General features: G+C 37.8%; 1 protein-coding gene across 4 annotated transcripts in view; it reads left to right on the top strand.

Moving 5' to 3' along the window:
* Positions 1–20,957, top strand: part of arhgef49 (Rho guanine nucleotide exchange factor 49) — a 50,636-nt gene that overhangs the window by 8,976 nt on the left and 20,703 nt on the right. For 2 of the 4 annotated variants that reach the window (XM_079822577.1, XM_079822575.1), the window contains exon 1: positions 8,738–8,847. The exons of the other annotated variants lie outside the window; for them this stretch is intronic. The gene's annotated coding sequence lies outside the window, so the exon portion shown is untranslated. Of the gene's footprint in view, positions 1–8,737; positions 8,848–20,957 lie in introns of those variants that run through there. 4 annotated transcript variants of the gene reach the window in all.

The following is a 20,957-nucleotide window of genomic DNA, read 5'->3' as shown; positions in this document are numbered from 1 at the left end:
CATTTAATCAGAGACCTGTTTACAAATAGGGAGAACCATCCGAACCTGTCTGTGAGAATGTGGGCTGGTTATGGTTATATAAACATTGACATAGACTGTCTGCGCCAATGGACTAATCAAACTTTCCACTCACACACTGCACACATATTGGTATATGTAGCAGCTTCATTGAATACAGTTGAGTCAATACCTTGTAGTCTCATTGAAATGGTCCCATGCACTAATAACAATACGTTCCTGCTATACACGTTTGCAGTCCCCAGTCGTGACTCATCGGAGGAATGTGGGACAGTTCCCATGCCGTTTCCCAGGCTCAGAGTAATATAGGAAGTGATGCCAGTACCAACCACCACCTCAGTATAGCATATTAAACATATGCATATATATGAGTTACGTACCGCACACAGGAGCATAGCCGAGCATTGACCTACATCTGATACATTATATATGCACATCCCATACAGTTTCTTTGTTTAGTTTGTTGACGATGTTCACATGCACCATATGCGTGTCAGTGTGTTAGACCCAACTGTCCTCTCTCTGTATTTGTGTCAGTGTTTTATGTGAGTCCTTTTCTCATGGTACAATACAATCGATTGTCCCACATCCATCCATCCTTCAATACCAATATTGTGTCCCATAATGGTGCCAAATATAGGATATAGAGTCCTTTAGCTAATACATTTTTATGACATTAGATATTCACTTCTGTTAGGCCTACTTTTTAGGGTCATCACTAACTTGCATTAGGGGTCAATATATTCTTGGTTTATTCATTGTGGTATTTTTTATTGACACCATAAAACAATAATAAATAGATTTTTTTGTAGATTTCGCATATTTAATCTTTAATCTATTTGCTTTTATTCTACTCATGATTCAACAGAGGTTTTAATAACCCCTTTTAGTCATGTTAACAGTTGTTGGTTTGACAGTTTTGTGAATGCCGTATCAGCTTTTTTTGTGTGCGTCAGATGCTGATTCATATGCAGTACCAAATATAGTCCCTCTGCTGCAGAAAGAAAATCTCATAATAGAGAGGCGAACCTTGTCTGAAAGAGAATTGTGTTTATTTATTAATTTATTTTGGTCTTGTGTGAAAGGCGGTCTGTGCTTCAGTGATCACTGTGTGGAGCTGGGTGAATGAATTATTGAGGCTTGGTAGAGCCCTCATAAATTAGGAATGGTGGAGTGAGTCTTTGGGCAGGGTGACGGCCGCTGCTCTGTGGCCGCTCTGCATCTTGAGTGTCACGGCCACCAGCTTGAGACTCTCTCTCTATAAACCCTGAGGCCCATCAATCTCTTTAATGGTTCCACTCTGCCAGACACAGCAACAAACGCTGTCTATTCAAAATCTGGATCTATTTGGTGCATTTGTCCGTTTAAAAAATGCTTAATTCACTTGGCTTTAAATTGATGTTTCTTTTAAGGCACTTTCATGTCCAGTGGGATGATTTGTATTAAAACTAACTGTTAAATGAAGGTCACATTAAAACTTTGATTTAAAAAAATATATATAAATACAATACTGTTCAAAAGGGCTCATTATTTTTTTTAAAGAAATTAAGAATTTTATTCAGCAGTGACAACAGTAAAGACATTTATAATGTTACAAAGATTCTATTTCAAATAAATGCTGCTCATTTTGCTCATCTATTCATTAAATAATCTTAAACAAATGTATAATGGTTTCCACAAAATATTAAGTAGCAACTGTTTTCAACTGTTTTGATAATAATAAATCAGAAATGTTTCTTTAGCATCAAATCAGCATATTAGAATGATTTCTGAAGGATCATGTGACACTGAAGACTGGAGTAATGATGCTGAAAATTCAGCTGCCATCACAGCAATAATTATATAATAAAATATATTAAAATAGAAAATATATTTTTTTTAATTATAATAATATTTCACAGTATTGCTATTTTATATATCAAAATGTATACATTTTTATTGTTTCACTCTTGTTCCAGACCTACTTCCATCATAAAAAATAAATGTTTATGTTTGTTTAAAAAATCTTACTAAATAATATTGGTAACACTTTACAATTAGATAACATTAGTTAACTACTTTAGTTAACATGAACAACCCTTACAGCAACAACTACAGCATGTATTAATCGTAGTTAAGGTTAATTTCAACATTTACCAATGCATTATTAAAATGAACAGTTGTATTTTAATAGTAGCTAATGCACTGTGAACTAACATGAACAAACAATGAACATCTGTATTTTTATTAACAAAGATTAATTAATACTGTTACAAATGTATTGCTCATTATTATTTCATGTTAGTTAATCGATTATATAATGTTAACTAATTAGACTTTATTGAACAATAATAATAATGTTGAACAGAATATTTTTTATTTTGCATAATTTCCAATAAAACTTTAAAGGGGACCTATTATACCAATTTTTACAAGATGTAATTTAAGTCTCAGGTGTCCCCAGAATGTGTCTGTGAAGCTTCAGTTTGTAATACCTCACAGATAATTTATAAATCCATGTTGTAAATAACCATTTCTGACTACAGACAAGCAACAGGCTGTTTTCGTGCATGTGTCTTTAAATGCAAATGAGCTGCTTCGTGCCACCCCCTCTCCACACAGTTCCTGGCTCAATTGAAGACATCTGCTTGGTTTTGATTATCATCTATATCTCAATCACTCTCACAGATAGTATAGTTCTTCTTTCATTTTGAAAGTTTATTACTTCCACGCGTTTTAAAGCTATATGAGTTTAAACTTCAAATGGATAATTTTCTTATCTGAAGCACATGCACACAGACAACTGGCTGCCAGACGTCAAGTCTCGTGAGTAACTTCTCTTTCACATTTTTTGTTGTGTTTAAACCATAGACTGTAAAAAAATATGGACGTAGTGTCCGTGACCTGTAGGTTTCTGAAGATAGTTTTTGGCCATCTTGGCAGCGTGTCACAGTGCGTCACTCCCGGATAACTGAAAATGGGGGAAAAAAGGCGGGACGTGGCTGGAGCTGAGGTGATGTGATCAGACAGACAGCAGTCAAACGACAATCAACCTGTCATTTAAAGTGGCCACGCCCTTAATTATGCAGAAATGTAAGGCTTTATATAATGTAAACGGATGAGTTATAAAAACAATTCACTCCCCTCACAGTTGTCATGAAGGACAAAATTAGCCGTATAGACCAAAACCACAATTTGTATCAGGCTGTAAACCATAGACTGTAAAAAAATATGGACGTAGTGTCCGTGACGTCACCCATAGGATTCTGAAGATCAGTTTTGAAACGTAAAGTAAGGTCGAGCTGACCGTTGCCATCTTGGCATCGCGTCACTCCCGGATAACAGAAAATGGGCAAAGAGGCGGGACGTGGGTGGAGCTGAGGTGACGTGATGACTAAAGGCTGATTTGCATCTGACCTGCGCCGTAGCCTCTATGCCGTGGCCTACGCATTGATTTTCATTTATACTTCTGCGTCCTTGTCGGCGTCGACGTGCAGTTACACATGCAGAGGGAGCATGTGAACCCCTGAGGGAGGGGTTCTGGCAGACCAATCACAGAACTTGCAGGCCACGTAGAATTGACACGTTGTTACATTTTTGGAGAGGTGCACGTCAGGGTACGTCATAGGCTACGCGTGCAACACACAGCCTACGGCGTAGCTACAGCGTACACTCAACGCAGAAATATAAATTGGGCTTATGAGACAGCAGACAAAACGACAATCCACCTGTCACTCAAAGTGGCCACGCCCTTAGTTATGCAGAACTTTAAAGGTCCCATGGCATGGCATTTTTCTATTATTTTATAGTGTTTCCTGAGGAGTACTTATATTGTTAGTATGATTTTTACATCATAAAATGTCATAATTTAGAAATAAAAGGCATTTTTTCTATACTGCTGTTTGCCCTGTGGCTGAATGCCCTGCTTCAAGAGGCGTGTCTGCTGTGAGACTTCAGTAAAAACGCCCACTGTTGTGATTGGCTGACATCTTTGCATTTTAAATGAGCGGAGGGGGCGTGGTTTAACGAGGTCTACGAGGCACGAGCAGGCACGAGCTGCTGCCAGAGAGACGGATGGACCTGAGTTCACTTCACATCAGTTCTCTCAGCATGTCTCAGTTCAGTGAACTGTTGTAGTTACAGCATATACTTCAGGTTATTAGTCTATTTCTAGTCGGAGGGACTGTCACTCATGTCAGAAAGTTAGTAACTTTAGTAAATTATGGATCAGCGCTGACTGGAGACGCGAACCGTTTAGAACGATTCAGTCCGATTTGGTGAACTGATTCGGTTCACTAAAAAGAACTGGTTCAAAAGAAAGATCGTTCGCGAACCGGACATCACTAATGTACCAGAGACGGAGCTCAGCGATTGCTAACAAAGTTATTTATAGTAACTACTGAGTTGTGAGAGCGCTGTCTGTCAGCGCAAGTTTATTGTGTTTGTATCTGAGAGTTCTGAATAAACACGAGTCCCAGTCACGCCGAGTCCGTCTTCATCATTATTCTACCAACTTTGTAACACATGCAATGTACCATTACAGCGAGATGAACGAGTTAGTAAGTTTGATTAAAGCATTATTTCTAGATATGTTCCAATCATATGAAAAGCGTCAGTGACGCGCATTGAGTAACTTACACAGCGCAAACAAAGACACAACAGCAGTAATCGAATGTAATCCAGTTTATTGTGGGGAAAGCTGGCTAGCCTAGCCGGATACCCTCACGCTTACCCCCCTTCTGCTTAATCTCACGCCGCGTTTGGTGCCTCCGCTGTGGGCCAGATGCAGTACTGGGGGTCGGGGATGTTGAAGGCCGAGCTTCGGCGTGCGTGAGGTTTATCTCTAAAGATGTGGCTCTGCCAATGTTGAGCAGAAACTCCCGACTGTATGCACATTTAAGAACAGATAGACGCCACGAGGACGTACAAAAACACTGACTCACAAGATAGAAAACACGAAAACACTGTTCTGTTCGGAGAGAGAGAAGCCACAGCGTGTGCACGAATAATAAATAATTAGCTACACATAAGAAATCACTGATCACAGATCAGAAGGAACTGAAAAAAGACTTCTGTTTTCATTTGTACATCCAAACACTGAGAAACTGCCAGCGTTCACTCGTCCACAAGCCGAGGACAATAAAATAGCGTTTGCATGGGAGGAAAGGGAGGTAACTGTTCCTGCTTGGACGTCAAACCAGGAGACTTCAGGATTGGCTAGTCTGGTCTGTCATTTTCTCAAAGGCAGAGAAAGACAGCCAGAACTCGGTTTTACACCGATCAACATTTCTATCCACTTGGGGACAACAATATTCAGGCTAGGGGAACTCATATTAATGTTGAAATACCTCATAAAATGAAAATTTCATGCCATGGGACCTTTAAACTCACAGCACACGCAGTGTGGAAGCGCAGCATTCAGAAACGCTCCGAGACGCCAGTCATGAGCTGCTCACGTTAACACTGCGCATTGCTTAACTAGTCTATTTCTTTTCTTCACTAGAAGTTAAAGAAAAGTAGACATTTCAAGCTTTCTATACACATATTTCTCATGTCTGTGAAGCAAATAGCCTTCTGAGTTGCGTTTATTTGTGAGACGCACTCCAGCTCATGTGCAATGCATGTGATCGCTCCCGCGTGACTTCATCTCACCCTTATAATCTGCTATTACTCTATTTGCTTGTTATTTATTAAATCCAAGCAATTGGCTGACGAAACCTTGATTAAAATTAAGATACAATTTATACAAAACGAAATTCATTTGAAAGAAGGGCTTCATACAAAACAAAACTTAATATTAAACAAAATATAATAACCACCAAAATAATTTCTGACCCACTCGCATCTTTGCACTTTTCATAATCAGATGACATTTAAAAATAACATTATAATATTTAAACGTAAATATGAAACAAAATACATTGTTTGATGGCTACAACAAGTAGGCCTATAGTAGGGTACTGTATAGATGCATGTCTGAGCGGGATTTGAGCGAGCGTTGTTTTACCAGTGAACGGTTCATGAGTGCGCCTGCATAGAGCGGATTATTGATCTGAGCGTCACACCCGTCCGCTTCGCTCATTACAGGCTTGTTCTCAGAACGCCCACGTCGGGTTTAAATCGGGTGCACAGGTCCACATCGTGCACAGGCTCGGGTAGGGTCGGGCTTGATTTTTTGAGCGTGATCTAAGCTCTAAACTGGGGAGGTTGCCGCTTGGTTTAAACTGTCAAATATACAATGGCAAGCGGCCATTGCACCACACACCACACAAGCGGCGCCGTGGGTGGAAATGTGCAGATCAAGGAGTGGTAATATTATAATAAGATCCCCTTCCTACGTCAGAAGGGGAGAGAAATCTGAGCGGTTGTTTTTTCACGTGCTTGCAGAGAAAGGCTTACCCAAACAAAGTTACTGGGTTGCCCTTTTTCACGTTTTCCTGGTTGGTAAATGCACTGGAGACCCGATTATAGCACTTTAACACAAAAAAGTCCGATTTTCATGATATGACCCCTTTAATCTTGGCCAATAGAAAAATTAAAAAAATATTAGATGTATTTAAGATGTATAAAATGCTAACTATGATATTAGCCTTAACAAGACAAAGGAGTTGGGTACAGAATACTTAATTAACAAAACACGGTGGTAGACATAATGCTGTGGTGAAATACCATAAAAAGGTCACTGTTGTAAATTGTTAGTTAAAAATGACATAAATTAGTGAGAGTGTGAAATGTGTGTTTTAAGAGAGTTTTTTTTTCTTCTCCTAATTGTCCACGGGGCCAAAATTGCCCATAGTTGAAGAAACACATACTATGCTTGCTACTACTGGTAGATGTACTTTTTGGTATGTGTTTTTAATTGGAGTAATTTGATCATTGTTTCACTGTTAATTACGTGATATTTGTGATTTTTAACTCGCTATATTTCTTCTATTTGCCCTGTGTGCTGCTGCACATACTGTTTAAATCCGTCCCTCTGGAGAAGCATTCAAGCTAATGGATGAAGAATTTACTGGCTGTAGTGTATTAAGCCAAACCCAACTGAACCACAGGGACCTGTGATTTTATTTCGATCCCACCACAACTGCGGTTAGCCATTAAAGTGCCAAATACAGCTACATATCGTGATTAATAACTTATAAAGATAAATTACACAATAAAAATCAAAATGAACCGTTAGAGTCACTGATAAAAGCTAATGCGCTGATTGGCTAATGCAACGTTAGAAGCCTTGAAACAAAAGCTAATAGTAAATTTGAGTCTCTCCAGAGAGCTTGGTATCAAATGCTGATAATGCATCAGCTGCCTCTTGCGCTTGCCTTGATCCCAATAGATCACAGGTACTGCAGAGACAAAGAGGAAATTCCTTCCTTTGACCCGGCCGCTCCATCCCTGAGCCCCAGAGATCCAGTGTGCTGGGCTTGACAGGCTCAGCTGATGTCTTTTAGCGCTCTGATCGCTGGAGGAGCCGTGGAGCTTGTGTGGTTATGTAGAGGATTAGCTCTCTCCATATGGCCTGCCCATGGCATCCCCACGCAACATACTGTAATTACAGAGCACAGCCAATATGCTCTGAAAGCCCTCTCACGGGAATTCTGAGGAATGCTGCAAAATACTGCACTGCGTACCTGTAGAGATTACGGCCCATGCTTTGGAGAGTGCCACATTTTTATATTATTAAAAAATTATATAAAAAAAACCTCTAGATAAATGACTTTATTTATTTTTATTTATGTCAATATTTATTTATTTCAAAAATAAATATAATCTAGATACACTAGTTTATTATTTTTATATATGTATTTAGGTATCTTGATACATGTTTATTTATTTATTTTTAAGTAAATATAAAACCAAAGACCTAGGTAATCTACCTTATTAATTTATTGTTACATATATATTTTTTTAAATAAATAAATATTAAAAACCTAGATAAACTAGTTGATTTATTTAGATTTTTACATTTTGTTTTATCTCTATATATTTATTTAAAAAAAACATATAACAAAAAATGTAGATAAACTAGTTTATTTATTTATTTTTTATATATGTATTTATTTATGTTGATATTTATTTATTTAAATAAATATAAAACCAAAAACCTAGGTAATCTACTATTTATTTTAAGTTATCTAATTATTTATTTTTAAATTAAATTAAACATAGATAAACTAATTTATCAGTTTATTTATTTATTAAGTTATATATATTTAAAGTTAAATAAAAATATAAACTACGTTTTTTTTTAATTATTATTATTATAAAATTTTGTATTTATTTCGTTTTTTATTTATTTAATTCACTAATATAATTTAGCTGCCAGTCGGTCATTGGGCATTCCTACAGAGTCATTGCAGTAACACTCATTTAGTGAAGTAATTCTACATTGTTGAAAGGTAAAATTGTGATTGTTTAATGTCGAAATATCTTTTTCATAACATTTACATCGCCCCTGCCTTTCCATCTTAGCTCAGTTAAACTTCATGAGTGAATGTTGTAAACGTCAATTTATCGCCTGTGAATCCTTGCTTCGGTTCACAGGGTTACCAGACGCAAAAACAAGGAAAACCCCCTTGAGAGGACAGGTGGGGGAAAAGAGAGGGTGTATATCAGGGAGGTCCTTTTTAGTGAGGTCTGTGCTTCAGTGGTTCCCATGCCAACGGTGAGTGGAGTGGTGTTTGGAGCATGCTCAGTGAGGAGCTGGCGGCTGTAACAATAGCTGAGAGAGCTAAAGCAGCTCACATGCTGCTATCACATCAGAGTGGAATAGACCGCTGCGTGCGCACTGCTTATTCTGCTGACATGGTCTGCCTTCTCGTCTCCTACCTGTCGTTTCTGCATCAGAAAGAGGTATGTAACTCTAGGATTTTGACTTGTAACATAGGCATTTTGCCACTGGTTAATGCTTTTAAAGAGCTCTTATTTTGTGCTTGTTGATTGGGATGATTTGTATAGGAATGAATGAAACAACATATGTTTCTGTGCCGGGATGTAATCTTGTGTATCCACTGATTTAAGTTACATCTTTTTTTAATTCATATTTCAATTAACACGTGCAGTTTATTTATGTGATTTCTCATGGTTTTTGAGTGAAATCCCACCCGAGGAGATTTCCATTTCAGAATATGCAGAGCAGACTTGCTGAACAGTACAAGGGAACAGTGTGAATATCATTTGCATACTTCTGCTCATGACATTGGACAGATCTGAAGCGGAGGATAGACCTCTGGAGGGAGAGAGAGAGAGAGAGAGAGAGAGAGAGAGAAAGAGAAGAGCTGAATACATTTATACTCGCTGCTCTGTCACACGATCCTTCTGTTGTGCGGAGTTGTCATGCCTCACTGACCCCTTGACGTGTCGTCGTGACGATGGGAGTAAGGGGTCAGGATGTTTCGTTGTGACTACACCGGCATTCTAGTTTTGAGCCTGACCTGGTCTACCAGCGTACACCTTAACAATACACAGAGCACAGGCTCGCTAGAGATGTAGCCGTCTGCCCTAATGAAATGCTTCATTGATTTATTGTGTGTTGTTGTGTGGGCACTGAGCGCTATACAGAACTTGAGCCGGGATGCTCAAGACCATCAACTCAGTCTCTGAAAATGGGCCGGGTTGCTCCTCATATGAAAGCCCTCAATATTTCATCTAGTTGGACAGTAGAGCGATAGAAAGGGAAAGGGTATCTCAGTGGACAGGAAATTGGAAAATAAATTGAAGTGACACTTTGCATAGTAGATAACGCCTTCTCTGTGGAGCAGAAAGGACGGGTGGATATCTTATAATCTGAAGGCTTTCTAACTAAAGGGTTTTTCCACAGTTGTCTTGTAGTTTAAAGAAATAAAATATGCCATTATTTACACTACCTCATGTTTTTTGAAACCTGTATCTGTGGGACACTACTTTAGTTATTTATTTCAGTGTCCAATCTTCTCTTTTCCAAACAAAGAATGTGAATGGTGACCATGGCTGTCAAACAATATTTGTAGTCAATAATAATTTATGTCACTCTGTTCCTCTCTCAAATATCATGTGAGTTCAGAAGACTATAGAGTGTAGTTCTATGGACCACTTTTCAGTGTTTTTTTTTCTTCTTTGTCCTTTTTGGAGATTGACAACCCTGGTTACCATCCACTGTCATTGTATGAAACAAAAAAACAGCTTGGGCATCCTGCTAAATTTCTCCTTTTGTATTTTATGGAAAAAAGAAAGTCATACACACTCTGAAAAGTGTAACAAGGGTAGTAGTACAACAGATTGGCTGAAATCGCATACCCTCGGAGTACTTTGAATAAGTAATTACTTCTCAACCATTAAAAAGTATGTTCTATATAGAATTAATCTGTGTAGAAATTTTAAATGTACAACATTCAACATGTTCTTCTCACTGCACTTGACCAGTGTTGGGGAGTAACTAGTTAAATGTAACAGAGTTACGCAATTTAATTACAAAATAAATGTAACTAATCAGTAATTAAATTACAGTTATTAAAATGTTAATGATTACAAAGGGGGTTATATCTAAATATTTTCTGTAAAAAGCTAGGATATGTTAAATTATATTCATTTGTTGCTTTGCCTGTTTTTGATGTGCACGATGCCTCCTGCCATTTAAAGGCCGGTTAGTAAAGCGATGCTGTTCTGATGCTTTTGATTGGTTCTCGCTTGAATTTGCAGAGCACCACGTCTGCTAATTACATCAATCCACATTGCCACTGAAAGATTTAGGCTACCACCTGTCTGAGAGATGCCACCATAGCGAGTGATAAAAATGTGTTCCAGTACTGAAAATTAGAAAAGTATTCAAATGTAATCAGTTACATTACTTATAAAGTAATTGAATAGTTACACTACTTATTACATTTTAAATAGGGTAACTTGTAATCATAACCTACTACATTTCCAAAGTAACCTTCCCAACACTGCACTTGACCCACCAGCTTCAGTTGCATTGCTTCACTGCCATTGTCCCATGGGATAGTAAAGTGTCCAGCTTCAAAAATCTAGCCAGAAGTAGTTGGTCATTCGGGTATTTGCCGACTGGTTTATGAAAACTTTGAATTCTGACATAATTCTCTTTTTTTGCCTTTGTATATTAAGGAAATATGCATATTCGGATAATGCCTAGTACAAAAATTATATGATCAATGAGTCAAGACAACATATGTTTCACATTACTTTACCTCATCAAAATTATTTTACACAATTTCAACTTATTTTTAAAAGTTACTAGATTCTACTGATTCAAGTCAGTTTAATATCATTTAAGTTGAAATGACTCATACAGCCAATTTGGTTATAGCCTACTTAAAAATTTAAGAAGCAACTGAATATATCTGTGTACATTATTTACCCCTAAAAAGTGCATAATAGTACCTTACGGGTACATATTACTACTATAAGGTTACTAATGCACCTTTTAGATATAGATGAAGTACAAAGTTGTGCCTTTAAGGATATTGCCTCAGTGTTGTACTTTTAAAGTTACCATTTTTGCACGTTTTTCCCTTAACAGTGCAGTTTTAGAATGACTGTGTTTGTAATTCATTTCTCAGTGAACTGTCCCAGAAAAATGAATCCTTGGAAATCATTTGACTTGTAGGGTAACCTTCATATTCGACTTAGACTGTCTATACCTAAATAGCTTGAGGCAAGGTTCACATTTATATCGATGCAGAATGCTAAGCATGTTTTTGGAGAAATAAAAGGTCTGCTATGTGAACTGCCAGAGCTGGGGTTTGTTATCTGGAAAAGGAGACAGTTATGTTGCAAAGTATGTGGGGCATTGGCATTGAACTGCCATTGTTCATGTGTGATGAATGTTTGGAATAATTAGAATGCGTCAAAGAATGGCAGTAAACCAGCATTTTACGATCTCATTATGGATTGAGTCAGATCAAAATGTGGTGTGAGGTTTAGTTTTGTTTATATATGTGGAAACACTTTACAATAGGGTTCCCTTTGTTAACTGCATTATCTAACAATGAAAAATACTTCTAAAGCATTTATTAATCTTACTTAATGTTAACTTATTAAAATCAAAAGTTGCATCCCTTAATAGGCTATTATTTAATGGACCTGAGCTAACGTGTATTATTTTTGTATTTGTATTAACGTTAACAATGTTAAATAAATATTGTATTTCTCATTGTTAATGCATTAACTAATGTCAAATGGGACATTTAAGTAAAGTGTTAATGTATATTTTCATTCATAATTCATTAATAGTAATGTCACCGCAATTTTTTTATCCATGTTTGGTTTTCTAAATGGAGGCTTTTGTAATCTTGCTGCATTTTGTGGGTCCATGGTCTCATTCAAATGACTCCACTTTGAAATGGAGATGATTCTGCCCAGTGTTCAGCTCAGTTGGATTGGACATTTTCCTGTGAAAGGTGCACCAGCCTACAGTAAGCAGAGATGACAGCTGATCATTTGCCGTCCCCTTCCTGTTCTAATTCCTAATCCCCCTTTCTCCCCCCGTCTGTCCTACCCTGCTCTCACCTCATCACCCCCCGATGAAAGCCCATTACCGGGCAAGTGGTTCTGACGGAGATTGGGGCACCTTCACGTAGAGATCCGCTGCTTTGATCCCTTCTTCATTCACAAAGAACAACAAAGGAGCTGATGTGTGTGTGTGGGAGGGCCCCTAAAGACAGGGTTGTGTGGGTCTTGTGATGTTCTCCCAATGGATGGTGATTAGGGCTCATATGGAGCTGTTGAAATATGACAGCCACAGGCAGCTCCTGAGGACATCGAACAGCCCTGCTCTACTAAAAGAGAGGTGCAATGCTGTTCATCTTAATGCCACAGCCCATAATGTAGTATAGATTGCAATATTGATGGCTGTGTTATGTATGGCTGCGCTTCCGATACTTATTGTCTGTCACTTTGTAAATTATCTGTCATGTTTTATTTATAAATAATACAGTAAGCTAATCAAGATCTATAGGACTAAAATCTTTGTTGACCTGTATACTACCGTTCAAAAGTTTGGGGTCTGTAAGATTTTTTTTTTTATTCAGCAAGGATTCAAACTGATCAAAAGATATTAAAAACTTTTGAAATCTTACAAATTTCTATTTCAAATAAATGCTGTCCTTTTGATTGTTCTGTTCATCAAAGAATTCACTATTTTTCACTGTTAAATATTAAACAGCACAACTCCACATTGATCATAATAAATGTTTCTGAACAGAAAAACAGCATATTCGAATGATTTCTGAAGGGTCATGTGACACTCAAGACTTGAGTAATGCAGCTTCGCCATCACAGGAATAAATTACATTTTAAAATATAATAATATTACCATTTTCAAATAAATGCAGCCTTATTGAGCAGAAGAGCCTTCTTTCAAAAACAAAGAAATCTTAATTCCCAAACTTGAAAAGTAGTACATTTGGAGAAAGTAAGTTTTGTTTATCAAAACATCAAAAGTTGACTCTCTTCATTAAATTGTTTTAGTAATCTATGAAATATTTTAATGCAACATACTCTTTGGCCACTGGCAGAGCTCTTTTAGTTTTACCGAGCCATGTGGTGCAGGTTCTTGGATTTTTATTTGTATTTCTCTCACAGGGTAAAGTTTTTTTTGCAAATAACAGCGTAAATTTAGTTTTGCTCCCTAAAGCTATGGTCTGGATTTTTTAGAGCTTTGCTCCAGGATTGTGAAGTCCAGGACAGTGTAGTGCAGACGGCAATGAGGGAGAAATGAGAGCTATCAGTGATTCAGTGATAGCATCATTTTCTGTTTAGCCCATATCTCTGTCTCTCTCTGCCACAGGGCCATTTGCTTCTTACAGCAATCCTGCCTTATTACAAGCGCTGTTGCCTATCAGCGCAGCTCCAGGGATGTTCTCTCTCTCTCTACCTCTCTCTCATGTTTGCTCTCCTCCCCTCACCGCTCATCTCTCATCGCTCGTGTCTCCTGCACTCTACACCTAGCCCTTTTATCAGGCTGTCGGCTCTCACCTATCAATCACTCGTTCTTGTCCTGTCCTGTCCTCCCATCCCTCTCTGTCCTTGGCACAGTTTTCTCTTGTTATATTCACAGTATTTCACACTGAATCCATAGCACTCTCTCTTTCTCTCTGGAGGTTGATAAGTGTGAAGTCTGCATGTCCGTAGGTTTGTTTTTGTTATTGTTACTGTTGCCAAAGCTGTTTGTGTTATTATCCGGCGAAAACACAAACAGAGGAGAGTAATGAAGAGGGAAGAGCCCTGGGCTGACTAGATGACAGCCAGTGAGTTTGCTTTTAAAAACAATAATAAATTATTTACTTAATATAACGGTAATCATAATATTTCTTGTATGAGTAAAATTGAGGTTTGTTGGTTAAGCTATAAATGTTCCACAAATCATTATAGTCTTACTAAAGCACCGGGGTGGTACCATGGTGCAGCGATGATCTGATTCATTTACTATGGTATCTTGGTATATGGGTAGTTAACTAAAATAATTTGAGACGTTCCGTGGTGTGACAAGCTTTACTCAAAATGTATTATAAATGGCAATTTTATGATATCATGTGAAATTATGTTTATAAATTCAGGCTGCAAGACTATTTAAAATGAACTATGATGTCAAAAGCTGATTAAAAATTAGGGCTGGGTGATATGGCCAAAAAAATTTTTTGACTGAAGGGCAATATACTGTATATATCTCAGTAATTTTTTCTATTTGGATTTTTTTTTTTTAAGTACATTTTTTTATAAGTTTATTTAAAGGGGTAGTTCACCCAAAAATGAAAATTAGCCCATGATTTACTCAACCTCAAGCCATCCTACGTGTATATGACATTCTTCTTTCAGACGAATACAATCGAAGATATATTAAAATATGTCCTGGCTCTTCCAAGCTTTATAATGTACGAAGCCCCGCACATGGCATGCAGGAAAAAACTACGTGTGCACGGTTTACTAATTCGTTACCTCGATTTGCTAAATTGTGCGCACAATTTATAAATTTGTGGGAACGAATTAGTAAATCGTGTGCACGATTTAGCAAATCGAGGGAATGAAATAGTAAATCGTGTGCATGATTTAAAAATCGAAGGAACGAATTAGTCAATCGTGTGCACAATTAACTTTTTTTTCTTGCATGTCATGTGCGGGGCTCTGTAATAATGGCAGTGAATGGGTGTTGATATATTTTGAAGCCCAAAAAAGTGCATCCATCCATCATAAAAGTACTTCACAAAGCTCCAGGGGGTTAATAAAAGCCTTCTGAAGCGAAGCAATGCATTTGTGTAAGAAAAAATATCCGTATTTTAAACTAAAATAACTAGCTTCCGACAGATGGCCATACGCATCAATTTACACAAAAGAGTAACATGACATGCGTGACATATTGACGAACGCTGAAGAGCAGAGGATAGAGCAAAACAAAACACCAGTCACGAATTAGAAGTCTAAAATTAGCATTTTTAAAGAGAAATGTCGGAGGAGTTTGAGTTTTTTGCCCAGCTCTATTTGTCTGAGCCGCGAGAGGCGTCAAAGCTTATGCTACTCTTACATCCTACATGCTAAAAAAAAAGGTTCTATATGGCACCAAAAATGGTTCTTCGTCGTAATCATAGAGGAACCACTTTTGGTGCTATATAGCACCATATCTTAACATGTTCTGTATATGGTAGCGGTGCTATATAGCACCTTAGTCAAAGAACCGGTGAAGAACCTCTGAAGAACCACTGAAGCAACAAAATTGGTGCTATATTGCACTTAAAAAGGTTCCCCTATGATAACGAGCCAAGAACCATTTTTGGTGCCATATAGAACCTTTTTTTTTAGAGTGTATGTCATCGCGTCAGGGGTTACTCTTGTGGCGTAAGTCAACATTAATACTCGGATGTATTAATAAAAAGTGTCAGCCTGCTTCTGAGAAGGAGATTGGCATGTTTCCTATACTCATCATGTTTGTATGCTTTTGCAGAAATGGATAATGTTTTCTTTATAGCTTGTAATTTTGCAGCAATAGATAATAAATCCTTTATTTTTTCTGCATTCCCTCCTTGACATACACTGTTTCTGAAGGCAGTACCATCAGACTACTGTTGACAGTTTGACCGTAACTACCGGCTTTATCTTTCAGAGTAGCAGTATCATGTTCATGTGACTTATCTAATTGAGGAAGAGGGGGAAAATCCTTGTGGGGAGCTGTGGTGCATTGATTCATCAGTCTGAAAGGCAATTATCATCTTGCTTCATTTCCCTCTGCTTTTCAAGGCAAAATCAGCTAATGACAGTGTTATATCACACAGGGCTTCAGTGTATATTCATTTCATGGAAAAGATTCGTATCCTCGTTCATGTCTCGCTATGCATTATGTAAGCAGTGGTCTGTCTTATTATAATGAGGATATCTGTATAAAAGATTTATTTTTGCCCTCATATTCAGCATTTAAGACTTTGTGGTATGGAGGCAAATTTACTGATGAATTGGGTTTCATTGGCTTTTCAATAAATTTCTATCATACTCCAATTTTCGGGGTGAAATCATGCACTAATGATATTGCATGTGGCAGCTTGGTCATTAATTAAACACATCCACCAACAAGACGACCGGCAGACATTGATCCATAGCCATATCGATGTGTGCGTCTCTTGGAAATGCAAGCTCTGTAAATTGCCTTTGTGTTGTTGCTGGCTAGAATGACATGATCTGTGCTAGTTATTTGAGACAATGTCTATACCCGGCCAGATATATAATGATTTACAGCAAGATCGTCACATCTGTGTGCACCAATTAGTGATAGCAATAACTTCAGTAGAGCTTTGTAATGTGTACCAATTACGACTTCAAACCTGCACTCACTTTTATCAAAGGGCAACTCCGCTAAGAATAGTACTGTATGTAGACTAATGTGTTTATGGAAAAAGTTTTGCACTAACAATGCTTCTCTCACCTAATCTACCTCATGCATTATTCATCAGCTCAGTTAACACTGCACAAGCATAAAATATTCACTAAACAATCTTGAGCTACAGGAAAAGACACACCCTATAGTTTATCTGTCAAGGTTTTTTTTTTTTTTATCTGCATGATGTACGGTGTTCACCTTGGATACCATGCATGATACATTTGATTACTATTATAGGTGACAAACTATTGTATCTAATTTTGCTCAGATGTTGCAGATATGGTAGACTGCAGACTTTGTTTGGTGCAATGTTGAATGCAATGAACTCATGGCAGGGTTGAATCCTAATTAACCAAGGTATGCTGGTAGTCTTCACTTCTCCTGAGCCTCACTCTAACGTTTTGATGCCGTCTCCTTACTTTGAAGAGCCGTAACCCAGCTCTGTCTCGGCTGCTCTTGTCAGAATGAGTGCGGTGCTCTGCTGACAGGTAATAGAGAAGCTCCTCAGTTTTGCATCTGATTATACAGCACTCGCTCGTAGTGTAACTACCTCACCTCTATGACTACTTCACCTGCCTGAGAAGCAGATGTTGAAGCAATGCTATGAGGGTTTATTGAGGGGTTATTCATGTTTTCAAGAGGCCCAAAAAGTGTTTGGACACTTAAAGGTGCACTATGTAACTTTTCCGTCCACTAGAGATTGCCTGTTCAAAACAAAGGCGTAGTTTGATGACGCCACGTTTGAGCGCAGAATCTTGGGACATGTGGTCTTCACATCACAGCCGGTGGAAAAGAAAATCAGAAATCTTGTTCATGGATGTGATTAATAACGTTACTGTAGAATGAAGCAGAGCAGGACCGAGTGTTGTGGGAGCTGAACAAGGCCTCTAGAGCGATTGTTAATAGCGGGACTTTTATTATGACACAGGCACCGGCGCCACTTCCGCTTTTCCGGTCGTGAGTATGAGGTAACGCAGCTCTGTTTATCATATTAGATACATCTGAATGTGTTGAAAATGAAGCTATGTCGTTACTCTGTGAGGTCGCTCGGCTGCTATGACACTTGTTCACACTGCAGTAAGAGTAAAGCGTTTCTGCAAAAATAAAACCAGAAAACGAGGGAAACGCAGATATGATGCAATCGACAGGCGACTCCCTCACACGTCCCGGTTCCTTGGTTAAAATAGCAATTTCTCACGATTTACAAATAGTTGGAAACATTTGGGATATTGTAAGTACTCAACTGAACAAAATATATAACACTGGCCTAGTGTTTTTTGGATATTTTAATGAAACATTTTTACATTTTTAGTGCATCTTTAAAGGGGACATATTATGCCCCTTTTCACAAGATGTAATATAAATCTCTGGTTTTTCCAGATTGTGTCTGTGAAGTTTCAGCTCAAAATACTCACCAGATCATTTATTATAGCTTGTCAAATGTGCCCCTATTTGGGTGTGAGCAAAAACACAACGTTTTTGTGTGTGTACCTTTAAATGCAAATGAGCTGCTGCTCCCCGCCCAGCGTCAACAACAAAACGAATCTAACTCAGCCAAAATGTCAGAAATAACTAGTTGTGGAGTGCAGCCTTACATGTTTGAACCGGATTCGGACACAGATGAAGAGACTGAGAGAGTGGATACATTTATGTAACGTTAGTTGTTGTGGAGTTATGTTGATTCAATTCATCGACTAGCATGTACTGTCATGTTAATCTATAAATTGTTGTATAGGTGCTCATGTGGGACCGTATAAAAAAGCCTCGAAGCGTTATGAATCAGTGAGCCGAATGATGATTCGGATCGCGTGTCAAACCGCCAAACTGCTGAAATTTGGCGATTCAAACCGCTGATTCGACTCGCTGATTCATAACGCTTCGAAGCTTCATGATGCCGTGTTTTCAAATCGTCATCACTATGTAAGTCGTTATTTAGGGGTTTTTTTGCGCACAAAAACTATTGTCGCCGATTCATAAAGTTATTTTAGAACCACTGTAGTGAGATGGACTTTGTAACGACGTCTTTAGTACCTTTTAAGGGTCTTGAGAGTGTAACGTGCCATTGAGCCAATGTAGGCCTTTCAGAGCCATCAGATTTCAACTAAAATATCTTAATTTCTGTTCCGAAGATGAACGGAGGTCTGACGGGTGTCGAACGACATGAGGGTAAGTAATTAATGACAGAATTTTCATTTTTGGGTGAACTAACCCTTTAATGTGTTTAATTACGTTTAATTATCTGAACGTGCTCCTCCCAAAATGTGTTAATAAAACATCACATAAATGTGCGTTTATGATTTACACAGATGGTGAGCATTTTTGGGATGAAACTAACAACATAGCTCCAGTCTCTGTGAATACAGTCAGAGACTATGGTAACTTTAGCCATATTAGCCGTACAGCATTCTAGAAAGATCATTCGGAAAGGAAATTTGCAAACATTCACAAGATATGAAGGGCCATCCTTACTTGTTCTGGATATGAAGTTAGAGCATGAAGCGTTGGTTTTTGACATATCCTTCAGAAACAACTTTTCAGCAAATCCAGCATTGTACTGATCCTCATTGGGGAAGCAATTATGCGGAAAATTATTTGCGCAAATATATAAAATTTTACCGAAATTCTTTTGCACATTTCCTTCAAAAATTTAATTTAACCACGGTGTCCTCAATGGCTCAGATGCCGGGAGTCTCGTATGCCCGTTGGTATATCTGTTACCGGCAATGTGTGAAAAGCAGGTATTGTATGCCTGAAGTTTGTAGGCAAAGTATGAAATGTCTGTTTTTTCTGATTATGTTGCATACCTTTCCTAGGCATTCTATACATTACCTAGGTAATATACAGAATGACAAGTACACTCTCAAAGTATTAAAACACGCCTTTATTGGCATTGAACATGTTTTTGAAAATGTACGAAGAACTACAACATAATGTAAAGGACGTTCTTGTTAGAAAAACATGAAAGCAGAAGTGGCGTTAAGCTACTTGTTGCATCAAGGAAGGCGAGAATGGCATTTTGAATGGCACTACACTTTCTTCCTGTTCTGACATTGTTACACAGCAACTGTCTAGGAACAATAGGGGTGAGCCTCTGTGGCGGGAGTGGAAGCTCACGTGTTTTGCTACTGGCACACCGCCGCCGAACAAAGACCCAAGCGTGTGTAGTGGGAGTATTCTATACTCTGCTGGCTGGCCCTTTGGCATTGTATAGAATGCCTAGGAATTGTGTGAAATATAAACCATTTCATACTTTGCCAACAAACTCTAGGAATTCTACATATACCCTAGGCATTCTATACAATGCCGGATTTCACACATTGCCGGTAACATCCAACAACAGAACATTTGTAATAGTTTTGTGCAACATGTTTTGCACATGTTTTTTGGTGCAAACATTGTAATACTCTAGCTAGCTGATACAGTGAGTAAACCGAAATCATGGTCTCTGTGCTTCTCACTCAGGGGTGTGTCTATGCGAAAAAGGGCAGATCATCAACAGTCATGGGCGGGGTTTCCCTACTTTTACGTAGGTTAGGGGGAAATATGAAACAGTGTGTTATGAGAGATTGATAATGATTAATGGGGATTATAAAACAAGTATTGGGTGGATTTTTACCATTATAGGCTGGTTGTTTACACACACTATGGACACAGATCTGTGTTCAAGTGAATTTTGCATAATAGGTCCCCTTTAAGACACTTAAATTGTATGAATGTCATTCCACTATAGGTAACAAATTTCAAACGAACAGTTTTCAAACATTCTGTTAAAAAAACATTATTTTAATATAAATTAAACAATAACAATTATATTCAACATCTAAATATAAAAAAGCATTTTTTAACAATAGTAAGCGTGTGTAATAAGTACTAGTATTTAGTGTTATGTACTATCTATCTATAAATGAATGAATGAAGTAGTATAAGTTGTTGGACGATGCCACATTTTACATTGTATTATTTATGCAATAAAAGTGTTTTGTGTAACTTAAGCGTTCAAATACATTCTGGGGTCATTGTATGTGTTTCACAAATTTTACAAATTGATAGAAAAGATATGAGGATGACTGACTCTAATGGTTATGTTAACGTTTACTCTCCCAAA

Source organism: Gobio gobio, assembly GCF_949357685.1.
Source record: "Gobio gobio genome assembly, chromosome: 7".
NCBI lineage: Eukaryota > Metazoa > Chordata > Actinopteri > Cypriniformes > Gobionidae > Gobio > Gobio gobio.
The sequence above is the reverse complement of the archived record's forward strand: the minus strand, read 5'-3'. Positions and strand labels throughout refer to the sequence as shown.